Consider the following 24088-nt stretch of genomic DNA (forward strand, 5'->3'; position numbering starts at 1 on the left):
TCTGTGAATCTCTGTCACTTGCCTCAAAGAAACCCCAACAACCAGGGCCAGCTCCAGCTTTTTTGCCACCCCAAGCAGCGAAGTGGGGGGGGTGGGAGATAAAGCCGTGATTGGCAGCACTTTGGCGGCAGCTCTACTGCGCTGCTTCTTTGGTGGCAATTGGGCTGCAGATCCTTTGCTCTGAGAGTGACTGAGATACCCGCTGCCGAATTGCTGCCGAAGAAGCGGCATGGTAGAGCTCTTCTCCATTGGTCGCCCCAAGCACCTGCTTCCTTTGCTGGTGCCTGGAGCCAGCCCTGCTAAACAACCATCTGTTGTCCTATCATCCTCCAAAATTGCTCTGTTCTCAAATAAATGGTTTATGAATTTGCTCATTAAAAATATGTGCAGGTTTTTTTTCTATGCACCAGTTTTACTTTTCAATTCACATAGAGAATATGTTGCGATAGTGCATTATGTACTCAAGGTTATTCTTACTGGTAGTAAAAAGCAGATTAACTCTGAAAACATTTGGAGTGCTGCACATATGTGCATCTCCTGCAGGACTGGCAGGTAGAAATCATGCAAATAGCACTTTTATAAGAGAGTAGCTATATGCTCATTCTACCTTTGACCATTTCAGAATAGGAAGAAAGAACAGGGTTAGGTCAAAGCAGAAAAAAGGTGGAAGGGTGAAAATCTCATTGCAGTGTGCTTTTGTCCAAGCGTGGTATCCTCTTTCAGCTAAGGGAGACAATTGTTGTCTTTACTGCAAGATCTGAGAAGGCATGAGGCATATAAAGGGTCTATATCACACTTTCACTGATGGAAAGAAGCAGAGTGCCAAGAGAGTATAGTGCAGTTAGTACATGTGTAAGTTAAAACTACAGTTCTGCAAAGAGGCTTATGTAGGCAGATCATCACTGACTCTACTCTCTCTGCCAAGCTACATGCCCTTTATATCACTGAGTTCCAAGGTAGTGTTTGGTGCTTTATGCTGAATGGTATTGTGTACCTATCTTTAAAATTTCCTTGGCTCCTCTAAGTCATTTCTGGGAAATTAATGCTGTTTTGGTCCTTTCCAGGCTTCACATTGAAGATAACGTGACATAAAATGAACTGAGTGGTGTGATGAGAAGAACGTCTTTGTCAATTATACAGAAAACTGAACTGTATTCAAAATTACAGATTAGTTTGACAACCTGATTCCTAAAAGCAGCAAAGGGTCCTGTGGCACCTTATAGACTAACAGACCTATTGGAGCATGAGCTTTCGTGGGTGAATACCCACTTAGTCGGATGCAACATTCTAAAATTGATTACTAAAATTTGAAAAATTACAAAATACTAAAAAGTGTTTTTTTCCACAGAATTATAGAAATGAGCTGACTGAAGAAAACATAAATCCTTCTAGTTCATCCCTTTCCCTGCAGCAGGAATACTCAGATACATTTTTAGAGCTGTGTGTAAAACATGCTGCTGTATAGTGCACAAGATTATTCTGGTTACAAAATGAAAGTAAAATAGAAAAGTATGCACTGAACAGAACAGATACCCTACTGCAATGAGAATTCTGGATCTCTACTGATATTGTAAATGCCTTTTGCAATTGCAGATGAGTGCATTTCTATGAAGCCAGTGTATTTATACTTTGTTATTGTTGTTACAATTTTAAGAGATTCCATGAGTTATGTTAAATATATCATAGAATCACATAACCATGCTGTTAGAAGGGGCCTCAAGGATCATCTAGTCTAACCCCCATATATATATTTCTGTAAACTAACATGTTTACAGAAGATCAGTTTGTTTATTTTCTAAGGCCCCAATCTTGCAGACAAGTACATACATAGTTATCAGTATTCATGGAAGCAGTCCCAATTATTTCAATGAGACTACTCACATGAGTAAAGTTAAATACATGCATAATTGTTTGCTGGATTGGTGCCTTAATATGAACTGTCAAACCACTGCAGCAAAGCAAGGACAGTCTTTTCACTAGGGCTCTAGTTTGATGTGCTGGAGATTGGAGTCCTATTCTGACACAGACTTCCAGTGTGACCTTGGGCAAGCCACTGGAGGCCCGAACCAGTCTGTTGAAGTCAGTTGGAGTCAGGGGCGGCTCTAGGCACCAGCAAAGCAAGCACCTGCTTGGGGCAGCCCATTTGCAGGGGCGGCATAGGAGCTGAGAATCAACAGGGGGCTCTGGGAGCTGTAGTTACTTGGTTAGCTCCCTGCCTATAGAGCCAGCCCTGGAGCAGGGAAAGAACTACATTTCCCAGCATTCCCTTGGCCACCACCAACTGGAAAGGAAGGAGGGGGACGTCATGCGGCAGCATGCTGTGAGTGCTGTGAATGGTAGGGAGACCGTATTTTAACATTAAAAAACAGGACACACCAGGGGGAGGGAAGCCCCAGCTTGCCACCATCCCCTCCCTCTGACTGCCCCCCCACAGAAACCCCAAGCCATCCAACCGCCCCCCCGTTCCCTCTCCCCTGATCACCCCCTCCCGGGACCCCTGCCCCTAGCTGCCCCCAGGACCCCACCCCCTATCTAAGCACCGCTGGTCCTTGTCCCTGATTGCCCCTCCTGGGACCCCTGCCCCTGACTGCCCCCCAGGATCCCACCCCCTAAGCCTCCCTTCTCCTTGTCCCCAACTGCTCCCTCCTGAGACCCCCCCCAACTTCTCCCCAGGACCCCAGCCCCTACCTGTCCCCTGACACACCCCTGGGACACCCATGCCTAGCCAAGCGCTGCCTGTCCCCTGACTGCTCCCCCGCAACCCTGACCCATCTAACCCCCCCTTCTCCCTGCCGCTGACTGCCCCCCCAAACCTCTGCCCCATCCAATCCCCCCCAGCTCCCTGTCCCTTGACTGCCCCCCCCCCCGGAACCCGCTACCCCTTCTCCAACCCCTTAGCCCCCTTACCGTGCCACTCAGACCAGCGTGTCAGGCTCCGCGCAGCTCCAGACACACTGCTGCATACATGCTGCCGTGCTCCCCCACTGAGCCCACAGCCCCACCCCCACCCCAGCACCTGCCTTCCAGATTTGAACACCTCAAAATTCAGGAGTGCTCAAGATCAGTTTGGGCAGCTGTTACTTCATTTCTCCCAAATCAAATATACTGATCCACTGTAACTTGCTGTAGAAAAAGTAGGATAAAATTGAGCAAGAAATGCTTCCCAGTGGTTATCAGGACTGGAATTGCTATTTTCAACAGCCATTGCCTTTTTCTTGTTTGTTTGTTTAAAAGGAAGACAGTGATATTGCATTGGCAAATTCCCCATAGAAAGAAAGAGTGAAACAAAAGAATAATGAAGGCACCTCAACTTTTCCTCATTTATGGAGGACAGTCTTATAATATGCATCCAGATATCCTCCAATCACACACGCTGAAAATTGTTCCACTTTACTGCAGCTCTATAACCGTATGGGAGCCAATCCTGTCTGTGTTTTGTCCACATCCAAAATTCCTGCTGAATGACCCACCCTGGGAGCGAGTTACCAGTGACCCAGGGCCACGGCGGAAAGAAGGTGCAGGTGGTGTAGGGGAGAGCCCAGGGCTGGGGCGGCAGGTGGTGTGTGGGTGGGGCATTGGTGGGGGGAAATGGAGGAGCCCAAGGCTGGGGCGGCAGCGGGGTGGGGAGAGGGCACTGGTGGGGGGGGAAGGGGAAGCCCTGCACTGGGGTGGCAGGGTGTTTGTATGTGAGGGGGGAGAGCCTAGCGCTGGGGCAGCAGGGTGTGTGTTTGTGGAGGGGGGAGAGCCCAGCACTGGGGCGGCAGTGGGTGTACGCGGGGGGGAGCCCAGGGCTGGGATGGGGGGCAGCCAAAATTTTTTTTGCTTGGGGCGGCAAAAAACCTGGAGCCGGCCCTGGTTGGAGTATAGACTTCAGTTGGCTTCAGGAGGCCGCTAATCTCTCTGTACCTCAAAACCCTTTCTATAAAAAGGGGGCAATACATCTTTCCCACCCACATGAGTGTTGAGAATAGATCCACAGAAGTTTGTGTAGCTCTCTGATATTATACTGATGAACACTAGAGAAGAGTCAATAAATAAATAAAATGTAAAGCACATGTCTGCTCTCTCGTGAATACATTTCTTTTTTATTCACTCAGATTCTTTAGATTCCAAAATCACATGGTAAAATGTAAGGCAAATGCACCATAATGCTCTGATCTGTTTTTCAGGCCATCCTGTTACTATTTCTGTTGCTGTTTGGAAAGTTCATGAATGTGGACCACTCTGAAATGCTGTAAAAATCAATACAAAAGAAAAAAATGTAAACACATTTATTCTTCTTTTATACAATGTCCATGTTGCTGACTTTTGCTTGACCAGATGTTCCAGAGTTTCAAATCTATTCAACCGTAGCTGTTAGCAAAGCAATTCTTCTTTCACTCGAAAGTTAGGCTCATATTTTTAACGAGATGGTTTTGATTTCTTTTATATTATTATTATTGTTGTTAAATAGAGGTTTAATGTATTAGTTACTAATATTAGCACTCATAATGGGCTTTTAGAACAATGGTAGTGATGTCCGTAGCTTCTTGAGTATATTACTTGTGCAATGTATAGTTACTTTAGAATACTGAGTGCCCAATTTTAGCCAAATGATACTGCTTCTGTAATTTTAGTTTTAAAACACAAAAGCTAAAGATAAGTAACTATCTTTTTGATAGAGGCTGGAAAAGCTTAAGGTTTTGCACTCTGTGTGGTAGTTTCCCTTCTCTTTCTTTTCCTGGATATAACTGACAAACAGGCATTGTCCCTTTAGTGAGCTCTGCAATATTACTTTGACCCCAACCCATCAATCTGCCTCAATTGGATAATGATCTGTAATCACTTTCTTTCAGGGGAGTCTATAAATTTGCCAAGACCCCATTCTTCTCTGAAGGACTCCTTATGTTCACTCTCATTTGTGCAAATGCTCTCTCTTTTACAGTGCTAAATAGCCATGCACATGGTCCATTCTCCTCAGAGGCACCAGGCTGTTCACTGCTGATTTTCCATGGCTCTGCTCTCTAAAAGGATGCTAAGCACTACATGCCAGGTCTCAGTGGGGTGCAGGCCCGAGCCACGCCACTTCAAGAGCAGCCGCTTTTCTCATTAAGACTGACCCATCATTAAGTCACTTTGTGCCAGCCCTTGTAATCGATGAGCTTACTCTGTAGTGCAAAAAAGCTAATAAGGATAAGAGTGGGATGGAGAGGAGGGAAGACATTAAACCACTAAACAGAGAAACCCACCTCCTTTAAGGCTTAGAAACATATGTCACTAGCAAAGCTCAAGGAAGCCTGCAGAGTTCAGACTTATAGTGATTTATTTGATTATCATATAAGTAATTCTTCAAACATCCCTATCCTGTCCTATTTATTGGACCCAATAAATGGAATAAGCCTGAAAGGAGGTTTATACTCCTGCTGACCTCTCTCTTCTCATTAAGGAGGATTAAAGGCTGAATGGGATAAAATTGAACTTGGGTATGGTTCAGGGATAACTCCATGTATATATATGGACAACTGTGGAGCATTAGGTATTATTTTTATCCTCCGGGTCACTCCAAAAGAGTGTATAGACTAAAAGAGTCAGAGGATTTGTAGAACAGCTACTGTATTAGGGAAATTCCTGCTTGTTTTTTCTTTCCTGACCAGGCTGAGAATTGTAATCTGTGCACTCAGTACAGCTTTGAACTCTCAGAATAAAAATTGCAAGAACTTTAACAAATATGGAAGCAAATCAGGAGCTAGGCAAGCTTCAATAAACTTGCAGCATTTAGAGGGCTCTTGTCTTTGGATGGCTGAAGTAGGAATTCTCTAGGTTCTACTGCAGATAAAGCCATCCATCTACTACAACACTTTAGGAATATGCAAATCAGGTGAGAATTAAGTGTCTGCAATGTATGTTTACGATAAAATGCCTTAAAGAATTAAAAGAATGGCAAATATCCAAATGTTTAAAAAATATTAAGCATCATAGAAAACTGAATCAGTGGGAAAACATATGACAGAGAAATACAATAAATCAGGGTGGTGAGGAAGAAATGGGGCCATGTGTTGAAGGGCTCACTGAAGAACAATTCCTCCCTGGTGTGAAGATGGTCTGTGAAGTTCATACCATTCTTAGATGATTTGTCCGCTTCCTCTTCTAACCTTGCAGAGCTTCATGGAAAGGAAACAGCAATGGTCTCATCTCCTCCCTTCCATGTCCCACCACCTCTGAGGCAATGTATGCTCCTATGGGCACAGTGAGGAAGCAGCCCCTACACAACCCCAAATGCCAGGATGGTGCATGTGACTGGCATTTGAATGAGATGCACAAGGATTGGGTGCTACTTGTGTTCTCTCTTCAAGGCAAGTGCTCAAAGACCAGCCACAAGCTCGGCCTAGGTTGTAAAGTGAAGCACTTAAAAGTCAAGAAATGCTAAAATTAAGTGTCAAAACAACCTTAACTCTGCCCTCTTTTGCATATGAAATGCAATATGGGTCTGATCCTCCACAGATGTAAATGGATGTATTGATTCCCAAATAGTTAGACCAAATTACTGAGGATCAAGGCTATAGTCTTTATATGGTCACAAACAATTATTGTCTGAGTACTTCTGACTTATAGGGTGCACAGGTTGGACAGTGCTCAGTGAATGAGGTTGCTGTTCACTATTTATTATCATCCAGTGAGTACACTCTTATCTTTTTTACTACACTATCTCACCCATCAGGCCTCCTCTAGACTTTCACTCCAACTTGATGGCATAAAATGGTATCTTTGCCAATGTTTGTATTTAAAAATTGTTGTCCAGATATTATGCCCAAACCTGGAAATATAATCTGATCTAACAAGTATATGGTTTGTGTTTTGATTTATTGAAATAATCTAATGCTGAGAGAATTGCAGAGTGGAAGTATCCAGTTCAAACAACAGCTGCTTGATGTAATGTCTTCTCCTAGCATTCTGCTACAGTTATGCCACACAAGGTTTTGGAGTTTTATGTTGCCATCACAGAAAAGCCATACAGCCTAATCTGCTTCAAATCAGGGCAGTCTTTTCTAGCTGGTAGTTAGTACTCTTAATAAATATATGTTTGCTGTCATCTTGTTTTCATTTTAATCATGATTCCAAAAGAGAACCATCTCAGAGGTAATTTGTTTCCACTATGTTAAAAATTCTATTGGAAAGTTGCCTTCCATTGTAACTCATTAAACACTTCATTGATAATGTGTAAGAAAAAGAAGCAAAAGCCCGTCTGGTTCCTCTCAGGTGTGCAAGTTAACTCCAATGAAGCCACTCCACACTTTTGCCAATTCCAAGCCCTTCTGTATCATTCTAATGATTTATCAGTGCCATCATCACATCGGAACACGCTTGTTTGTAAAAGCCTAAAAAGAATACATTTCAACAAAAATCACATTTCAAAATTATGGAAATATATAGGAAAATAATTGCTAGCTCTATTTTGAATTGGTCACTGAAAAATAGAGGACCTAGTGGTGAAAGGCTCAAACAGAAAGGTGACTGTTCCCTTTTAAAGCACCTCCCTATTGAAAATTGGGCATATTATCAGAGTGCCTGAAGCATTCAACTACTACTGTGATGGGTAAGGTATAAAAACCTAGTTAGAGAAATACATATATCATAGAAACCACAGGATATGAGAGCAGAAAGCCTATGGAAGGATAGATTATGAGCTTATTTCCCCCCACCCCTCCATATTGACTCAACTCCATTGGCCAGTCTGTTTTGGAGGGTGGAGGTGGAGCCTTGTCTCCTCCCACATTCTACCTGCCCCCACCCACCTGCTTGAAAGGGAGAACCAGGTGCCTGCCTCCCTCATGTTCCTGAGACAGATGCAGCAAGCTGCAGGGGAATGGGGTTTAGTCCTTCTTCCTCCTTTTCATGGCTGCATTAGGGACAGGCATGATCTGGCCCTAAATTAGTGACATCATAGCATTACCAAAATTCTATCAGCAATCTGGCTATAGTACTTTTCATTCAAATACTGACTCAAAGCATTTTTACTTTACAAATCACTTTAAGGATAATTCTTTTGTTCTCCTAGCAGTAATGAAAAGGTAACATGGAAGCAAACTGATTGGTTCAGTTTAACAAGATGAATGCTCCATAAGCACGCAGAGCTCGTCTGTTGAGCCACCCTAGACACGGGTGTTAGAACGCTACATAGGGATGCAAAGTAATTATTTAGGAGTCATAGGCACATTTTATCAACAATACCAGACACGGTATCATAGGCTTTGCAGCCACCCTCTCATTCAGAGGTGGGGGAAATAGGGTCTGCGACATAGAGCACACACGGGGAAAATAGTTAAGTTTGGGTAGAAAGCTTAAGTTTATGTTCGGTTATTTGTTATTTGAATTACCAGTAAAGCCACACCTCATGAAGTGGATAATTACAGTATGTGTACAGTGTATTCAGTTCAGAGACGGATGGTACTACAGCTATTTACATAAAATTACTGTATTTATTAAAATATTCTAAATATTAAGCAATACAGGGAAAATATAAGTTTTTGCATCTCCCACTGTCAGAAATCACTAAAAATGTCACTTTACTATATTTTATCTTCTTTCATCGTATAAAATACAACAAAGTTTTTATGAAATTCCTCCTTATAAATCATCAGTGGTAATAAAGACAGTGAATGCCAAATTCTGCCCTCAGTTCCATCCACGAAATCCTATTTTCTTCAGTGAGGTTGCACGGGGCTCATTGACTCGAATTTTAGTAAACAATTTAGTTGATGATCTATATCACCTTATCCTTTGCCATACTGGCTCCGCAGGGGTTAAAAATGGTAAAAAATGTCTCTAAAATATAAAGATGTGATTTTAAACACACAGTCAGTAGTTGTGTTGACTAAGGAGGGACCATTTTTGCATAGTCCCTTTTTAGGGCAGAACTGAGCTTTACAATTTACAATTTCAGTTTGAAAATATTCTCTATTTGTTGATTCAATATTGTAGCTTTTCTTTAACGCTGCAAAGAAATGATTGTTCTTTGTCTGGCAGACTGTGGGAAGAATCAGACAGAATATGTGACCTTGGATGTCTTAATCACATGAATAGAAATTGCAACCCTGATTCTCATTTACAATACGGTTCCTTTACACCACTGTAGAAGCATACAATGGTCGTAAAGCAGCTGTATATGTAATGTCCTCCGACTTTAAGGTGTTTTTCCACTGCCAGAGTGATGTAGTGGCCTCAGTGTAAAGGAGTATCAAGCCCTACATATACGCAAGGAAGTTCATATTGCTCAGCATGTGTTCCAGATCCATAAGAATAGTCTGTTCACCCCTGCTTCTTTTGTATTTCTTGGTAGTATTACATAGCAGTAATCATAAATAGTAAAATTACTGATTCTCAACTATATTGCTGATGTATATTCCTATTAATAGCATTATCTGGTGCAGCAGTCCATAAAGTCCACAGTTTCTTGGCTTTAACACTATACTTACTGACTTCCAAGAATAAATAACCAAAGGCATCCTGGTTGTTCCCCCAAATTCATCCATTTGTCTTTTCTTTGGTACATGTTCTTTTTTGTTAAAATATTTTACCTCTGTTTTGTTCTGAAATCTACCGAATTCCCATCAGGAGTTGCATTTTCTTTTTAACTGCCTAATAATTACAATTATAGGCATTTTATTTATTACAAAGTGCTTTGGGTGTAATTGATTAGGTTGCACTGTGTCCTGAAACCACTGATGGTAGGCAAGTGTGTCAGTCTCTTTGTAGATTATGAGAATGCAGGGGGACCGGGGAGGAAGGGGTAAGAGGAGGATTGAGCCAAGCTGTGCAAGTAACACAAAAACTTCTTGTTGTGGGTGGTCTGTTGGGAAGGTAATTGGAGATCTGCAATATGTCCACTACAATCAACAAAAGGGTACAATACTTCCCTGCAGGGAATTGGTTGGGAAGAATTTGTTTAAACAAAAATGCAGGGCTGTCAGAATGTTAAACTAATTCTCAATGTTCTGTGCACTGTCTAGGGAATTTAGGCTTTGCATCATTTACTGTACTGAAATACTGAAAAAATATTTTAATAGAAGTGTTTTGGAATGTGTTAACATGTATTTTATCATTTGAAATCATGACTGTGTGTAATGAGAACTAAAAATGCTATTAGAAAAGATTGTCTTCTAGGTTTGCTTTCTTTATTGTGTGTTTAACAACAGAGTTACATCACTAGGCTCTTTGTTTCCCTGCATCTAGTGTAATTGTTTACTCCAGCGCAAAGTGAGTGTAAATGATTACCATTCAGCTTCTGTGACATTTCATGCCCACTTTGCACTGGTGAAAATGACAGCGATACCCAACCCAGAGTAGGTTGAACTGTACTTTTGGTAATTACCTAACAATGGCAATTGGAGTGATAAAAACATGTAAATTAACCGTTTCATAGGTTACTCTCATGTAGGAAAGTTTCAGATCATGGAGTTTCTTCCTGGTTTTTCTGTAGTGTATGTGTGTGTTGGGGAGCGTGTGGGGGGGGCAGGGGGTTCTGGAACTAGGGGTTCTGGGGGTGCGGTAGCACCCTCTGGCTTGAAGTAGTTTCCATCATATACAGGGTTTACAGTTTGGTTCAATGATTTTCAGCACCCCACTTTACAAATTGTTCCAACACCACTGTGGAGGAGGCAAAGGTAAGATGGAAATAAGAGGTGCACCATTTGCCCATAGTAAGCTTCACTGAGGATGCTGGGCATTTCATGCCATGGACGTGAAAGTCTCACAGGGATCCACTGGAGATCAGTGACGTCTGTGAAAAGGGTAGACTCAGGCACCTTACAGGCTGTGGATCTGATTCAACCCTGTCTTTATAACTGCAAAGTGAGTGTCAAACACTAACAAATCCCAATGGTAGCAATTTAACCCTCATTTTGCACAGGCGTAAATGACTGCACAAGATGTGATGCATGGGAGAATCGAGCCCTCTATCTATGGTAGATCCCCTGGTTTGTTCCATAAGTTGGAAAAAGGGCGAACACTCTTCTTCTCTATCCCCACCAGCCAGCAACCTCCCCCTGCCACCAAGTCTTTAATCACCCGCAGACCTAATGAGGGGCTTCTGCATATACACAAGGAAGAGGAGGCTACTACTGAGAAGGCTCCCTTAACCTGATATCTGTTTTTTTTTCCTCTTCACTTTAAGAAACTGAGGGGATCTTAAGGCCTTTGGGTGTATTTATTAGTCTATTTTATTTGTATTGCAGTAGTGCATACAAGCCCCAGTCATGGACCAGGACCCCCATGTGATAGGCACTGTCCAAACACAGAACAAAATCATGGTGCGTGCCCCAACGAGCTTATAGTGTATGTTTTTATGCATCTACATTACTGTTTTCAGTACCAGTATCCCATGTAAACCCGAGAAAATATACACAATATCTCTCCAATAAAATAATTCAAAGAAAAAATAAGTATATTGGCTCATACATGGCTTCAGTGATGTGATCTTTCTCTTTTACCTGTAAATAGTGGATGGTAACTTCATTTGGCTATTTTTTCTGGTCATGTGCTAATGTTTCTGCATACCTGGTACAATAATGAAAGTATTCAATGGCTTTTCTACAGTCTGCATACTTTTCCCTAGCACACTGCAGCTCAAAAGGGAATAAGATAAACCCACACACCTATAAATATGGTCTGTGAACACAGCACTAGCATTTGAGACTTCTTTCTCAGAATTGTCAGTGAACATTAGTTCTTCCTGGTTTGAGAGTGAAGGATTAATTACACTGACCACAGCTGGACACAGTACAAACAACGTCTGTGCAAACTCCCCGCACAGCTCCGTCAAAGTCCCTTAATTATGGCCAACATACATTTCTATTCCAGTTCGTAGCCTCCCTTAAACAGAGATTACCAACTGTCCTAAATTGCTTGGTGGTTTGTTGAGGTGGAAACATATCCTCTCTGGACTAAACTCATTATAAGTAGGTTTATTAGTGACAAAGTAGTGTGGGTGCATTAACAAATGAGGAGAGAGGCAAAATCAGTTATGATTTCAATATGACAGAATTACTAAGCTGATTTTTTTTCAGTCAGTTATTTACAAGGAAAATAAAAGAAGTATGGAAATTAGGAAGTAAGGAAGATCTTAGTCAATATGGTTTTTGATCAAATGCAGAGAGGGGAATACTTGGAAAAATTAAATACACAAAGCAGTACCATGCAAGGAGCTATATTTCCTGGTTCTATGGGAATTTGGTTTTGAATGTATTTAATTATACGATGTAATTTGTGAAAAGTCAGAGCACTGGGCATTGGAAATAGCAGAGTACTGAAATTGGAAATTAAAAGGAAATGAGAGGAGGGGGTGGAGAATAATGTGGAAGAGAAACCTTTGTAGTAACCATCTGGTAAATGTCACCTCAATCTCCTGTAAAATAATGGAACCAATATTAAGATTGAAAATCTGTAAACCTCTAAAGAAGAACGATACTAAAATCAAAAAGTAACATGAATTTAAAACAAATTGTGCCAGATAAACTTGACATTGTGCCTTCTTTGGGCAGAATTACAAACTGAATAGATAAAGGGAGTGTAGTAGATGTGATATATCTGGGCTTTAGGAAAGCATTTGGAACAGTGCCTCACAAAATCTTTTTTTTAAATCAGTTCAAATTGGCTAAGATATGAGCGCTGTCATATAGATTAAAACTGGCTAAAAGTCTGTAAGTAAAAAGTAATGATAAAAGACAATGTGGTTTTGAAGTAGGGCGTGTTAAGTGAGTTTTTGCAGAGGTTGACACTAAGCCTAGATTTTTGTGACAGTTTTATTAATGATCTGGAAGCAGGAGTAAGCAGATGATACTTACCTGTGAATAGCAGTAAGTACTAAAGTGCTGTGCTGTAACTCTCTCATACAGATACTGTGGCTGTGAATTAAAAGGTTCCTAGTTTGCATTAATGTAGTCCTGTGTGAAAAGGAACCTTTTACTTTATGCCTGCAGCATCCACACAGGGGAGCTACAGTGCAACACTTTGGTGCGCATGTAACTGACAGACCCCTGTCATCAGTAGGCAGGATTGAACCTAGGACCTCAGTGCATGAGTCTTTACAATACAAACTGCTAAGACTGTAAAGCAGACTCATTTAATTCACTCTAAGTGGTCTCGGTGCCACTAGATGGGCCAGAAAACCACACCCAAGAGATGTGTGGGTTACATGCACAGCAATTTACCCCCCATACTCTCAACTACAAAGCAGTGTAGACATGTCCTAAGATTTCCTTTCCCTGGGCTCAGCTGGATCCTGGTCCTTTGGAACATATATATGCACAATGACATCAGCCTGCCTGGAATCTTTTAAAGTTCATTTCCCTGATCCCCATGAACTTAATATCTGCTAAATTAAAGTGATTTAATGTAGCTGATATAGGTGGAAGTAATAATCTATTTATTGAACATTTTTAACTTGTCATTAATTATTTTGTTTCTTTCTTTATTCAATACCATTTGCAGTTCTATGTGATAGAAAAGTCCCTATACGCAGTCCCTAATACATACACACTTTCCCACTCATATTTAAATACAATCAGTGGGGTATTTATGGAGGCATATATTCCAGAAATAAAGCGAACAGTTATCAGTCAAGTTAAACTATTCATACCATTGTTGGATGATTGGCAGTTTTCCAATTCAGATTAGGGAATAGACCTTATTAAGTAAGGGCCTGATCCAGTGCACACCAAAATCAGTGAAAGACTTCCATTGACTTCAATGGAGGTTGAGTCAAGCTCTAAAAATGTTTCTTGTTTTGAAGATTATTCATCCAGTGAAATTCTCTCTCTTCTTTATGGAGATTCTAAAGACGCAGAATATTTTTGTAAAATGTCAAATTGCCTTAGTTGCCATGAATATTAGATGTTTTATTTGAAAATCTTCTTGAATATCAGGGTAAGATTTTGTCATCTTGATCTATATTTTGAGACAAAGAAATGTTGAGTTCTGGCATTTTTTATGGTTGTCTGTAAGGAAAGTTGAATGGATATAGTTAATGCAATGACATGATATGTTAATGTTCCATCCCTTAAATATTAGGAGTATTTTTCCTTTGTCTAGTATAAGGGATTTAGTTAGAGTAGCTAAGGTTACTTGTGTCTTTCCATTAATTTATTGTAATTGATAAATATTTAATTTTTAAAAAATCACTTTCTGTGAATATTAATGCTAGGAAAACTCAATCACGTGAAGATTCACTGAAAAGATGTGTTAATATGGCCAAAGTGAATACATTTAAAAATTCACTCTTTACCCAGCACTAATAGGCATACATTCTTCTAGCTTGAGTTTCATGATCTCATTTTTCCTTGTGTGACAAAATCTGTGATAGTACACATCTGATTTCTTCCTTGTGTTCACGTGCAATAGAAAAAGATCAAAAAAGTTTGATGGTTTTGTCCTGAATTTAATAGTCTTGGTGCTAATGAAAAGAAATTAATTTAAACATTGACAGAGTAGATCTTCAGCTTCACAATGTATACAAGCTGAGGGTCTGCCCTAACTTGTGTGGCAATACGTGAACTGAAACTGACAATTAATCAAAATCCATGAAACCAAAACTGGGAAGTTTCACAGAGCTCTTCTTAATATGTAGTGTCAACATTTTCAGAGATGGTGCCTAAAAAGAAGACTTTAAAATGGAGAGATCTGTACTGTATCAAATCTCTCGCGTTGCTGCCAGCTTGAAATGGTGCTGGCATTGATGCATATGTTGCTGGAAATTCAGTGTATGGTAACATTTAGGAAAAATCAACCAACATAGTACAAATAATATTGACTGACACCTGAAATGAATAGCTAAAGACAAGAAATATCTGATTCATTAGAAAACAAATTCATCATGAAAATAGTACCCCCATATAACACCAAACAGATCACATCCTGGTGAGTACCATATTATGCATTGTCACATGACATCTATATTAATAACAACTCAAATATTATGCTTATCACTGGTGCATACAGTGGATACCCAGAGTCTGTCCCTTTCGAAGCATGGACGCCAACATCTGCACTATTGGCCCCAATATCTGTTTCAGTACTATATGCAGAGTGGAAAATACTGTTTGCTCTGTGACCTTCTTTTAAAGAGGATCATACAGGAGAAGCGATTCAGCCACGTGTCCTTTTTGAAAGGCCCTCCCTCCTTCTCTTCCAAAAGGAACATGGGTAACATAATTTCTGATGTAACTTTTTTTGTATGTGACACTTGGGCATAACTTGCGCCTTTTTTTTTCAAATGTGCACTCTCATGAGATGGGGAAATCAGATCCCTAGATAATAATACTTTTACTGGGCTCCCTAATCCAATTTTATTTTTATTTATTAAGTTGTTCTGGAGGGAGGACTTTTCTCTGGCTCTTGTATATGATAAATTCATCCCCATGACACCTGATGAATTTGGGAAACATTAGTATTTCCATTTTACAAATGGGGGACTGAGGCACAGAGAGGTTAAAGGACACTCAGGAAATCTCTGGCAGAGCCAAGAAGAGCCAAAATCTCCTGAGTTCCAGTCCAGTACCTCAACCACAAGCATGTCATTCCTTTCTTTCATTTCATCCCCTCAGTCACATTTATAGTTAAAAGAGACAAAAGTCCTGTGGCACCTTATAGACTAACAGAAGTATTGGTGCATAAGCTTTCTTGGGTTATGCTCCAATACTTCTGTTAGTCTATAAGGTGCCACAGGACTCTTTGTTGCTTTTTACAGATCCAGACTAACACAGCTACCCTGCTGATACTTGACATCTATAGTAAACTTTCAGATCATTTAGTTGAATACTCGAATTAGAAAACATCTAATGCAATTGCATCTTCCATTCATTTCTGAATGTCGACATAACAATAGACCACAGGAAGCCAAACACTGAAGCTTCAGTTTAATGTGGGATTCTGCTGCTGATTACCAGAATCATGAGCTGTGCTTGCTTGATTTATGACTCATCAGTAGCCTTTGATTGAATCCATTTACGGCAACATGCCTCAGCTTTGATAAGATTCTTCCCAGTTGCACTTCCTGCTTGGAAATCAATTTCTCAACATGCTTATTGCCTTTTTCAGTCACATTAGCTGTTGAAATGACAAGACACAGAAAGAGAAATCTGTAGTGTGATACACATGGATGATGTGAATCTGTCTGGAGACCTCCAGACAGAGATCACCTTCCATTGTATTATCACACTTGGTTGCCAACAGATCTGTTAATCTGGATTGTTTCCCAAACCAAACACCCAAGCCTCCTCCTACACTAAAATAAATGGAGTCATTCATTCCAATGGTACAGGACCCAATTCAGGAAAGCACTTAAGCATCTAGTTATCTTTACACACTTATGTCCCTGTGGTGGCATATGTAAACCCCACACTGGAGAGCAAGGGGTTAAGGAAAAAATCTTGGCTGAGGCAGTCCCACCCAGCCACACTGGCACAAGCTGGCTGCTCTGATCTCTAGGGGAAAGTGCTGCCAGGAGCTCAATGCCTGAGACCAAACAGCACAAACTTGAGCAAACCTAAAGAGGAGAGGCAGGCAACTGATTCTGCAGGTCAGAGATTGTATTTGAGATTATTTGATGACATGGGTAGGAATTGATTGGAGGGGGCTACTTAGCACCCCAAGGTGCAGGGCATGGCTGCCCACCATTGGGCTCTGGACTGGAGCCTAGTGGAGAAGGTGTTCCCGGCCTCCTCTATCCAATCCAAGAAGATATGATAACAACAGGAGCCTTCATCTTGCGGGAGAACCCAGCTGGGGAAGACCCAGAGCCCAGAGTTCCCATGTTAAAGGGAAGGACTGGAAAACCTGGGTGGGAGGGGTGGGCTGAAGGACAGAACTCTATTTCCAATGGGAAGATGACCTACTGCAAGTCCATCTGACCACTACGGCAGCACTGTTGGTGGTTGTTCACCTTCTACAACCAGTGGAAAATGTGGGCAAGCTCATCCCTACCCTGCTAATGAGTGTGTGAGAGAGAGAGAGAAAACAAACCAACTAACTAACAAACAAAACTCTTATCTCATCGGGCAGACCAAAGTAACAGAAAGATGGATATGGAGAAATTGCTAAAGTGGGTAACTGACAAACAGCAGCAGTAGGCAGCACAACAGCAGCAGTAACAACATCAGCTAGTACAGCAGATGGCTGCCCAACAGCAGCAACAAGCAACATAACAACAACAGCAACAAAAACAGCTAGTTTAAGAGCTGGCAGCCCAACAATGAGAACAATAACAGTGTCTTGTTCAGCAGATGTTGACATTCATGCAACCACAGAGGGCAGCAATGGGTCTGTCTGCAGGTGAACCTAACCCAATTCCAGCCACCACAATACCAGTGAAGCTTACAAAGACAGTATCAGAAGAAGACCCCAAGCCATTTCTTGTTATGTTTGAATGGGTGGCCACAGCAGCCCAATGGTGGCCCAAACATTGGGCCATTCTGCTGGGTCTGTACTTGATAGGACCATCTCAGGTTGCCTGTGGGTTTCTTGACCCAGTCAGTGTGTAAGACTGCACTTTTATCAAAGCCGCCATTTTGAACTATCTGAAATGTATTGCCACCTTTTCCACAGAGAGCTATATCCACCAGCTGCCTGACCTTGGATGGTGGCCCAGAAACTTAAGGAGCAATGTTGGCTCTAGCTCCAACCCAAGACATGAGCCATAGTACAAGTGGCAGAGCAGGTGGTAATAGAAGAGTTTACCGAAATCCTCCTGGTCCGGGTAAGAGAATGGATGTGGAAGCATCGACTTGAGATATTGGTGGAACTGGCAAATTTAATGGACAGTTACTTGCCTGCCAACAGACCCTCTTCTGAGACACCTTGGAGTGGTTATGCTGGACTGGTTAACCCCAAGGCACGGGCTAGATGGGGATGACAGCTTGGACACAGTATTAATGATGGCACAACAAGACTCTGAGACCAGGGTTCAACGCAGAATGGAAACCTGCAGAATAGCTATACACTCAGAAGGGGTCAATCCTGGAGACCAAATTCATCCCAGGTGAAGAACCAGCAACCACCACCTCTGAGGGAAGCTGTTTTTTCTGTGGGCAATGAGGTCACTTTCATCGAGACTGCCCCTTTAGGAAATGTGACTATGGGCAAGCCTGGATGGCTGATTCCAGGGCCCGTAAACAGGGCCCAGCTACAATTGTGGTACCAATAAAGGTCAATGGGGTAGAGGTGTGCAGGTTACTTGACTCAGGGTGCAGCCAGACTTTGGTCAGAGAGAAGCTTGTAGGTAAGAAGTACACTCCAGGAGAAACTATCTGTCTCCAGTGCTTACATGGAGATGTACAACTACCAGAGAAGTTGGATTGTTGGTTGTGAAACAGATGGGAAACTTTTCTGTAGGACCAGTTTCTACCATGGCATATCCAGTAATCCTAAGCAGTGACTGGAAATACTTTAAAGAAATTCTAAAAGAGTAGAGGTAATCACCTATCCTTGGGGACCACCTCACTCATTGAAACCAAAGAAACCAGGGTGCCCAAGGCACTGGTTGGATTGTGGGAAATAGAGGATGCTGGGGAAGGGACCTCCCACCAGACCAGGTGCCCTAACCGTTCCCCAATGAATGAGGAAAATCTACAACCATAGGATATATAGCTTCTAACCAGTGAGGTAGATTTTATAAGGGAAAAAAGAGATGACCAAACCTTAAACCAAACCTGTCATCAAATGGTATTAGCCAACAGCGAAGTAGTGGACCGTCAGCTGCTAAAATAATAGCTGCACTTCAAACATAGACAGTTGTATCTCCTACAGCGGAACCACTGAACCAAAGCGATAAAATACAAATCCTCATCCCAAGGAAGTATTAAAGAGAAGTATTGCAGCCCACTTACTCAATAACACATGCAGGACACTTGGGGCGGGATATGACCCTTGAGCAGGTGATGGGACTACACAAAGCAGTCAAAGACTATTGCACATTTGGCCCCAAGTGTCAATTAGCTGGACCCAAGAGGACCCCAAAAGCCCCCCCTAGTCCCACTCCCTGTAGTGGGGGTTACACTCAAAAGAATAGAGATGGATCTGGTAAGTCCACTGAAAAAAAGTGTGGCAGGGTGTCAGCATATCCTAATGGTCATGGATTATGTGACCCGATATCCCAAAGCCATTCCTCTCCTCTGTATGAATGAAGCAGCTATTATGGCTGAGTTAATGAAGTTGTTCAACTGAGTGGGGATACTGAGAGAGATCATGACCTATCAAAGAACTAATTTTATGTCATCCCTGATGAAGGAGCTATAGTATGTGCTCTGCTAAAGGTACCAACATTATGGATGTCTCTTTACCACCCCCAGATGGATGGATTCGTTGAACAGTTCAACCAAACACTGAAAGAGATGCTGAGGGAATTTGTAACATCCAGTTCCCGTCACTGAGACCAGTTGCTTCCACTACTGTTGTTTGCCATCAGAGAGTTTCTGTGGGTGTCCATGGGATTCTCCCCATTTGTACTCTTATATGGGAGACAGCCTTGTGGGATTTTACACTTCCTCCAAGAAGCATGGGAGGAACAAGGAGCAAAGACAACCAATGTGGTGCAATACATACTTCAGTCACGAGAAAAGCTTAAGGCTTTTCAAAGGAAAATTTATTGAAAGCCCAACAGAACTAAGAAAAGGTCTATAATAAAGAGGCCCATCTACAAGAATTTAGACCTAGCATCAGGGTACTGTTACTGCTGCCAATTTCACAGTCAAAATCATTGGCTTGATAGCAAGGCTGTTCGAGGTGATGAAACAAGTGGGGCCGGTTGATTGGAAGTGCACATCATGAGCCCTTTAAAAGCCTGGAAAGCCCAAGAAAGGTTTTTCATAACAATCTCTTGACCTGAATCCAAACTAGGCTCTCAGGCACCACTGGCCCCAGCATCCCAAAATGTACAGATATGAGAATAGCTTTCACAAGAGCAAAACATCCAAATGCAGCAACTGAGTGAAACCTTTCCTGCAGTATTTTTGACACTACCAGAATGAACACACCTTATGCATCATCATATGCCACTGAACTAGGACAAAGGGTCCGAGAGAACCTACAACCCCTTCCATGAAAAATGTGGGACACTGTATGAGAGGAGCTAAAAGCCCTGTTAGAGCTAGGAGCAGTGGAAAAGTCTCATTGTGAGTGGAGAAGTCCTATGCGATAGGGCCACCCATCTCTGCATTGATTTCAGAAAAGTAAATGCAGTCTTAAGGTGTGATGGTTACCCTATACCCAGGGTGGATGAGTTGCTAAAAGACTGGGAACTGCCAAATATATCTCCACCCTAGACCTCATGAAGTGGTACTGGCAGATCACTCTGATATCTGTGTGTCAGGAACAGACAGCTTTCTCCACCCCGTTTGTTCTGTACCAATTGCAATCTATGCCATCTTAGAGCATCTACAGCCACTTTCCAACAACTCATGGACCAAGTACTGTGGCTACCATAGGTGCCGACTCCGTAGGTGCTCTGGGGCTGGACTACCTACAGGGAAAAATTAGTGGGTGCTCTGCACCCACCGGCAGCCAGGTTCTCTGCCTCGCCCCCTACCCCACCTCACCCCACCTCACCTCACCTCCTCCTCCGCCTCCATCTCCTCCCCTAAGTGCACCACCTCCCAGCTTCTCCACCTACCTCCCAGTGCTTGACGCCGCTAAACAGCTGTAGCAAGCTCCAGGAGGGAGGGGGAAGGAGCGGGAGCATGGTGCGTTCAGGGGAGGAGGCGGGGAAGAGACGGGCTGGGTGGGGATTTGGGGAAGGAGTTGAATAGGGGCAGGGAGGGAGCGGAGTTGGGGCTGGGACTTTGGGGAAGGGTTTGGAATGGGGCCGGTAGGAGGCAGGGCAGTGGTGGAGTTGGGGCAAGGCTGGGGGCAGAGGGGGGTCGAGCACCCACTGGCGCCATTAGAAGTCGGCGCCTATGGTGGCCACATGGCCAATATATGGCAGCATACATAGATGACATAGTGATTTACAGATGTAATTCGGATGACCACATGCAACATGTCACCTGTGTCCTACAGATCCTTGTGAGTGCAGGACTCATGGCAAACCCAACCAATTATAAGATGGCAAACCAAGAAGTTACATACCTTGGCTAAACCATGGGGGGAGTAAATGACTACTTGCCCCACCCCAACAACAACAAAAAAGGTACAAAATGTCTTCAATCTAGTGGGCTATTGTAAATGATTCATACCAGACTTTGCCACAATTACAGCACCCCTCACACACCATCTGAAGGATACTACTCCCAAGAGAATCATTTGGTTGGAAGACAGCAACAGGTCATTCAGGATGCTAAAAGACTGTCTGTGCTGGGAGCCGGTACTTTTTCACCCAGACTTTGGAAAAAAGTTTATATTACAAACAGATGCCTCTGATGTAGGACTTGGAGCAGTCCTTTCCTAGGAAGCTGAGAGAGAGGAACAACTGGTCCTCTATATAAGCAGGAAACTGTTCCCCCAGGAGATGGCCTATTTAGTTATAGAAAAAGAAGGTTTAGCTGTGAAATCAGTTGTAGATGCTCTAAGATACTACTTACTGGGAAACCCCTTCTCCCTTGTGACAGACCATGCCCTTCTTCTCTGGTTGAACACCATAAAGGACCCTCACTCCAGAATTATGCAGTGATAACTTTCATTACAATCATATACTTCACCACGTTAGGAAGACTCACCACAACACAGATTGCTTTTCCCAAGAGGCCATGGGGCTGGTCTTAGAGAGCAAGACCTCAGGTCCGGTTTAGAGGGGAAGGCCTAAACATCTCAGTAAACCACCCCTGCAAAGTCTGCAGCAGCTGGATGCAGGACTCATTATAGAAGAGCAGCTCAGAGGCAGGCAGGCAGAGGAAGAGAGCAGGTGGCTGCTCTGAGCTGTGGGGAGAGGTGCTGGTCAGGAGCTCATTGCCTGAGACTTGACAGTGCAGGCTTGAGCAAATCTACAGAGGAGGCAGGTGACTGATTGTGCTGATCAGCAGCTTTATTTGAGATTATTTGATTTATTCTGTTGTGAGAAGTGGTCAGGGGGCAGCGGGGGGCTGGTTAGCACCCCAAGGTGCAGAGTATAGCTGCCCACCACTGGGCTCAGGACTGGACCCAGTGGAAAGTGTGCGCTGGCCTCTTCTACCCAATCCAAGGAGACGTGACAACAACAAGAGTCTTCACCTTGGGGGAGAACCCAACTGGGGAAGATCCTGACTGTTCAAGGGTCCAGTCTCCGAAGTCCTCATGTTAAAGAGAAGGACTGGAAACCTTAGGTGGGAGAGGAGGGCTGAAGAAGAGGACTGTATTTTCAATGGGAAGTTGACATGCCACAACCACTCCTGATCACTAGGTGATTGTTCGCCTTCTACAGTCTCATTGAAGTCAATGGAATTTAAACACATACATAAAGTTAAGCAAGGGACTTAAGCACATGTATAATGTTAAGCGCATGTTTAAGAGCTGTCCTGAATAGAAATGCTTTCCTAAAATGTGTCCAGAGACAGAAGAGAGCACCATGCCAGACTGAAAATAGGGTAAACCCATTTGCATACACTTACAAACCTTAGAAATTTTACCAGTAGCTGTAAAGTAAGCAAGATAGGGCATGCTCAGTAGTTAGGTTGTTGATCTCAAGGTACTGCAGGAATTGGTGCTGGTGATTCCCCATGTGGCAGTCCTCCTTATGAGTCATTACTGAATTAATGCGTTAGTGTTTTAGAAGGATTCCATAATTTTTTCAGAAGATGCATACAACTAACTCTCTAATCATTCCAGATCATTAAAAAACATCCATTATCTTTTTTCGCAACACTAGTTAGGTAAAATCTCCATTCTACCTGGAGTTTCAATTGGAGCAGTCATTCTTTCATTTTCACCCCTAAAAACTGCTGTGTGAAGTACATGTATTAATTTACAGAGATACCATGAACTTGTAAATCACATGTCCAACTGAAAACTTTGTACCTGATATTGTTATAACTACAAAGATTGCTCCAGCTGAATGAGAGTAGAGAAAAAATGTATCAGAGGGGTAGCCGTGTTAGTCTGGATCTGTAAAAGCAGCAAAGAATCCTGTGGCACCTTATAGACTAACAGACGTTTTGGAGCATGAGCTTTTGTGAGTGAATACCCACTTCGTCAGATGCATGTGACGAAGTGGGTATTCACCCACGAAAGCTCATGCTCCAAAGCGTCTGTTAGTTTATAAGGTGCCACAGGATTCTTTGCTGCTTTTAGAGAAAAAATGTTTTTTCTAGGTTTTTTTTCTTTCTTTGTGCCATGTGACAGCACTTTTGTACAGTTTCATTGTGTTGTTGGTTGTCAGTTGCTCTTCCAGTCTTGTGCCTTAGCTTGATGAAGCTACTGTTTTGGGGGCGTTCATGTGAAAACTTTCCCAAGTCCCATAAGAAGGCATAGACCAGCAACAGCAGTAGAAAAGCAGAAAGTGAAGAAGCAGCAAGAAGGCATGGCATAAGGGGAAGGGATAGAAGGATGAGGCCAAGCAGGCTTGGTGGCCTTACTCTACAGTTTACTCAGAAAAATCCTTTAAATTTTCAAAAAGGAATTCACAGGGGAATAAGGGGATAGTGTTTATAAGGTACTCTATCAGAAAATTTATTTAAAAAAATAGCCAGTTAAAAAGAAATCGAGTTGATGTTGCTCCTTTAATAAATACATGTAAAGGGTCTTGAAAATATAAAATGAAAGTATTATTATTATTATTAATAGTAATATTATGGCTGTTGCATTTTACCGCAGAAGGGACTGCTTTTGAAAGAAGGGAGGGTGAGTGATCTGATCATGAAGGATGTAAGCTGTTGTAGGTATATTCTTTAGATGTATGTTAGCATTAGCTGTTGTGGGAGCACTGCTTCACCCTTAGTTTTTTCCTCATAGTCCTTTGCTCATGTTTACCCACTGATCTTTGAGCTGCTCATAGAGTTGTGTGAATACTGGAAAACCATGCCACCAATATTTCTTCCAATTTTAAAATGAATTTGCTCAGACTGTTCGTGTGTTTACTTTCTGCACACATTTGAATGATTGACACAGAGGTCTGTGGTCAGTGTGTCTGAAAACTGAGTACTTGCACAGGAATGGT

At 42.4% G+C, this 24088-nt stretch overlaps 1 long non-coding RNA gene across 2 annotated transcripts; it reads left to right on the forward strand.

Moving 5' to 3' along the window:
• The first annotated feature begins 2262 nt into the window (after nucleotides 1–2262).
• On the forward strand, nucleotides 2263–6810 carry LOC127045025 (uncharacterized). Of its 2 annotated transcripts, none has more exons than XR_007772592.1 (3): nucleotides 2263–2336; nucleotides 3400–3515; nucleotides 6139–6810. It is a non-coding gene; the product is annotated as an uncharacterized LOC127045025 (long non-coding RNA). The 2 variants fall into 2 exon arrangements; XR_007772593.1 differs by lacking the exon at nucleotides 6139–6810 and adding an exon at nucleotides 4925–5486.
• The last annotated feature ends 17278 nt before the right edge of the window (nucleotides 6811–24088 follow it).

The sequence above is a fragment of the Gopherus flavomarginatus genome, chromosome 2 (assembly GCF_025201925.1).
Source record: "Gopherus flavomarginatus isolate rGopFla2 chromosome 2, rGopFla2.mat.asm, whole genome shotgun sequence".
NCBI lineage: Eukaryota > Metazoa > Chordata > Testudines > Testudinidae > Gopherus > Gopherus flavomarginatus.